This window comes from Oncorhynchus masou, chromosome 32 (genome assembly GCF_036934945.1).
Source record: "Oncorhynchus masou masou isolate Uvic2021 chromosome 32, UVic_Omas_1.1, whole genome shotgun sequence".
NCBI lineage: Eukaryota > Metazoa > Chordata > Actinopteri > Salmoniformes > Salmonidae > Oncorhynchus > Oncorhynchus masou.
Window position 1 is genome coordinate 84506242 of NC_088243.1, and position 5209 is coordinate 84511450.

Below are 5209 nucleotides of genomic sequence, written 5' to 3' on the forward strand. Positions count from 1 at the left end.
GCCTCAGCATGCTGTCTGTGGCCTCAACATGCTGTCTGTGGCCTCAGCATGCTGTCTGTGGCCTCAACATGCTGTATGTGGCCTCAGCATGCTGTCTGTGGCCTCAGCATGCTGTCTGTGGCCTCAGCATGCTGTCTGTGGCCTCAGCATGCTGTCTGTGGCCTCAACATGCTGTCTGTGGCCTCAGCATGCTGTCTGTGGCCTCAGCATGCTGTCTGTGGCCTCAACATGCTGTCTGTGGCCTCAGCATGCTGTCTGTGGCCTCAGCATGCTGTCTGTGGCCTCAGCATGCTGTCTGTGGCCTCAGCATGCTGTCTGTGGCCTCAACATGCTGTCTGTGGCCTCAGCATGCTGTCTGTGGCCTCAGCATGCTGTCTGTGGCCTTGGTGGTGGTGAACAGTGTGTCGTAACTGATCATGGTAATGCAGAGTGCGTAGAGGACGTCTTGTCCTGTTGAACCATGGACACCAACACACACACACACACACACACACACACACACACACACACACACACACACACACACACACACACACACACACACACACATAAACACACCTACTCTCTCTCTCTGAACATGCTGAAATAACACTCAAATGTCATCAATGCCTCCCAGATCTGAGGAGTTGGCTCAAGGGTCACAGACTGGTCTGTAGGTTCATGACACAAACCAATGGACACTCTCTCACACACACACAGCGAACGACATTCTGTTTCGGCATTCATATAGTTTATAAGTCAAAACTAGTTGCTCGCTCATGTTTTCCATGTCATGTTGGGTTGAAAATATCAGCTGGCATAAAGGGGATGGAAGTACATCATTATCTGTAGTCATCTCTTATCATTAATCCTGAACATAACAGATTGAGTTGGAGGCTGTGACCAGCCACTAACCCTGCTGTGGCTGTAGATAGTCAGACAGACTTGTTATTCTCACTGTGGTGCAAGAGCAAGACCACACACACACACACACACACACACACACACACACACACACACACACACACACACACACACACACACATACAGTACGCACACATACTCACACACATACAGACGCACACGCGCACACACGCACACACACACACACACACACGCACACACACACATACAGACGCACACGCGCACACACGCACACACACACACACACGCACACACACACACACAGACGCACACACGCACACGCACACACACACACACATACAGTACGTACGCACACATACTCACACACACACACACACACACACACACACATACAGTACACACGCACACACACATACACACACACACACACACACACACACATACAGTGCACACACACACACACACACATACAGAGATGGTTTATCAATATGTAAGTCTGGTCTCTGACACCCTGAGAAGCTCTGTTCTTGGTCCAGACAGGCAGGTCTCCTGGCTGCTCTCACACTCTCTCTTCCTCTTCCTCTCTTCCTCTTCCTCTCTCAATCTCTCTACCTCTCATCTCTCTTTTCTTCCTCTTTTCTCTCCATCTCTCTATCTCTCCTCTGTCTTCATCTCTTCCTCCCTTCCTCTCCTCTCTCTTCTCTCTTCTTCGCTCCTCTCTCTCACACTCAGACAGACAGACAGGTCATCAGGTCTCCTGACTGCCGCATGTGAAGGGAATCATACACTGTCTATCCTCTAATGGCTGGAGCCCCAGTCTATGGATTTCTACCTGGCTCTGTCTCAAAGACTTTCAGTATCAAGACGTGCTGAGTACTACTTCGTTCTCATCCCTCCTTCCCTACTGTTTCACCTTGAGACTGGAGGGCGTGTCTGAAATGGCACACTATTACCTACATAGTGCACTACTATTGACCAGCGCCTATTGCCAAGGTCCATCCGGCTCTGGACAAAAGTATTGGACTATATAGGTAATACGGTGCCAGGTCTGGAGTCTGGAGTCTCCCAGTATAATGGAGTCTGGAGTCTCCCAGTATAATGTAGTCTCCCGGTATAATGGAGTCTGGAGTCTCCCAGTATAATGGAGTCTGGAGTCTCCCAGTATAATGGAGTCTGTAGTCTCCCAGTATAATGTAGTCTGTAGTCTCCCAGTATAATGTAGTCTCCCAGTATAACGTAGTCTGTAGTCTCCCAGTATAATGTAGTCTCCCAGTATAATGTAGTCTGTAGTCTCCCAGTATAATGGAGTCTGTAGTCTCCCAGTATAATGGAGTCTGGAGTCTCCCAGTATAATGTAGTCTCCCAGTATAATGTAGTCTCCCAGTATAATGTAGTCTGTAGTCTCCCAGTATAATGTAGTCTCCCAGTATAATGGAGTCTGGAGTCTCCCATTATAATGGAGTCTGAATGTGGAATGTAGTCTCGCAGTAGAATGTAGTTCCCCAGTAAAATGTAGTCTCCCAGTATAATGGAGTCTGGAGTCTCCCAGTATAATGTAGTCTCCCAGTATAATGTAGTCTGTAGTCTCCCAGTATAATGTAGTCTCCCAGTATAATGGAGTCTCCCAGTATAATGGAGTCTGGAGTCTCCCATTATAATGGAGTCTGAATGTGGAATGTAGTCTCCCAGTAGAATGTAGTTCCCCAGTATAATGGAGTCTGAATGTGGAATGTAGTCTCCCAGTAGAATGTAGTTCCCCAGTATAATGGAGTCTGAATGTGGAATGTAGTCTCCCAGTAGAATGTAGTCTCCCAGTAGAATGTGGAAAGAAGTGAGTCTGATCTACATTAGTGGGAGACTGTCTTCACCACCATGGTTTGTTGAGTTACCATTAGTCAGCATTTTGTAAAAGACAGTTCCTCTTTTAGAATTCACAATCAAACCCACATCATCTAGGATGTGTCTGTAGTGGCACCCCACGTCCTATGTAGTGGCACCCCACGTCCTAAGTAGTGGCACCCCACGTCCTAAGTAGTGGCACCCCCCGTCCTATGTAGTGGCACCCCACGTCCTATGTAGTGGCACCCTACGTCCTAAGTAGTGGCACCCCCCGTCCTAAGTAGTGGCACCCCCCGTCCTATGTAGTGGCACCCCACGTCCTATGTAGTGGCACCCCACGTCCTATGCAGTGGCACCCTACGTCCTAAGTAGTGGCACCCCACGTCCTATGTAGTGGCACCCTACGTCCTAAGTAGTGGCACCCCCCGTCCTAAGTAGTGGCACCATACGTCCTAAGTAGTGGCACCCTACGTCCTAAGTAGTGGCACCCCACGTCCTATGTAGTGGCACCCTACGTCCTAAGTAGTGGCACCCCACGTCCTAAGTAGTGGATCCCCCGTCCTAAGTAGTGGCACCATACGTCCTAAGTAGTGGCACCCCCCGTCCTAAGTAGTGGCACCCCACGTCCTATGTAGTGGCACCCTACGTCCTAAGTAGTGGCACCCCCCGTCCTAAGTAGTGGCACCATACGTCCTAAGTAGTGGCACCATACGTCCTAAGTAGTGGCACCCCACGTCCTATGTAGTGCACTACTTTTGATAGGGCTTTGGTCCACATTTGTGCACTGCATAGGGAGTATAGAGTGCCATTTCATTTGGAGAGCCGTATTCCCAATCCTTCAGGCACTCTTGGAATGTTTGATGGAGGACGTTGCTGCGGCAATCGCTTCCTTCCTGTTCCGAGCTACTTCAGGGACACGTTCCAAATGACACCCTATTCCCTATGTAGTGCACATACTGTCGGGCTCTGGTCAAAAGTAGTGCACTATAAAGGGAATAGGGTGCCATTTGGGACACAGACAAGCTCTAGTTTAGGAGGAGATGAAGAGGGATTACCCAGATGTTGATGGCATGGATCTTTGTCGAATCCTTCTTTATCTGGTCCTATAGGCTACCCCTGTTCTGTTCCAGAGTGAAGGATGATAGCCTGGCTTCCTGTACGCTGCTTCCAGGTAGTGATCTGAAGTTACTATGATGAGTTTCCATCCTCCACAGACCACAGTCACACACACACACACACTTCACACACACACACACCTCCTGCCCACCTAATATCGTCGTATAAGGTAAATATAATTTGTTTTCTGTCTGTTTTCCTGATGGCTAGATAATGACTCTAGACAGGTGGGTAAATGAGATTGCCTGGCTGGGGTAGGAGTAATCTAGCCCTCCTCTCTTACCTGAGACATGCTCCAATAGAGATAAATGAGGGGGCAGGGGTCTGCAGCTTCTCACAGCTACACTCCTAAAAGGGTTCTTCGGCTAGCCTCATAGGACAACCCTTTTAAAAACCATTTTTTGGATTCAGGTAGAACCCTTTTGGTTCGAGGTAGAAGAGGGAACCATAGAGGGTTCTACATGGAACCCAAAAGGATTCTTCCCGGAACCGAAAAGTGTTCTCTTATGGGGACAGCAGAAGAACTCTTATGGAACCCTGTTTTGTAAGAGTGTAGGAGGGAAGGGGAGACTTTATAGCTATAGCTACGTGTGTTTGAAGATAGCGTCGTTACATTAAGGCCCCTAAACGGCAGGTAGGAGAAAAGGGCTTCCTGTATATGAAAGTTTCTCTGCAGTATACAAGCCACCCTGGTCTTATTTTAGCCATAGCATCATACACTGGTGTAACAGCCCTACATGCACACTGTGATATCTGCTAAGACAGTGGTTCCCACACTGTTTATAGTCCCATACCACTTCAAACATTCAACCTCCAGCTGTGGGGTCAGTTAACTCTTGAATGTTGTTTTTTTGCCATCATTGTAAGCCTGCTACACACACACTATACGATACATTTATTAAACATAAGAATGAGTGTGTTTTTATCACAACCCCGGCTCGATGCACATAACTCTGCAGTGTTGGGTTGCATTGGAGAGAGTCTCAGTCTTAAATCATTTTCCACACGCAGTCTGTGCCTGTATTTAGTTTTCATGCTAGTGAGGGCCGAGAATCCTCTCTCACATAGGTACGTGGTTGGAAAGGGCATCAGTGTCTTAACAGTGTGATTTGCCAAGGCAGGATACTCTGAACGCAGCCCAATCCAGAAATCTGGCAGTGGCTTCTGATTAAATTACATTTTCACAGAACAACTTGTTGCAATTTTGATGAGGCTCTCTTGTTCAGATATCGATAAGTGGACTGGAGGCAGGGCATGAAAGGGATAAAGAATCCAGTTGTTTGTGTCGTCCGTTTCGGGAAAGTACCTGCGGAATTCTATAGTTTTTTTGGCCTTTTCCCCTCAGCATTGTCCCAGCCATATCCATGGCAGCAGGAAGAATTAAGTCCTC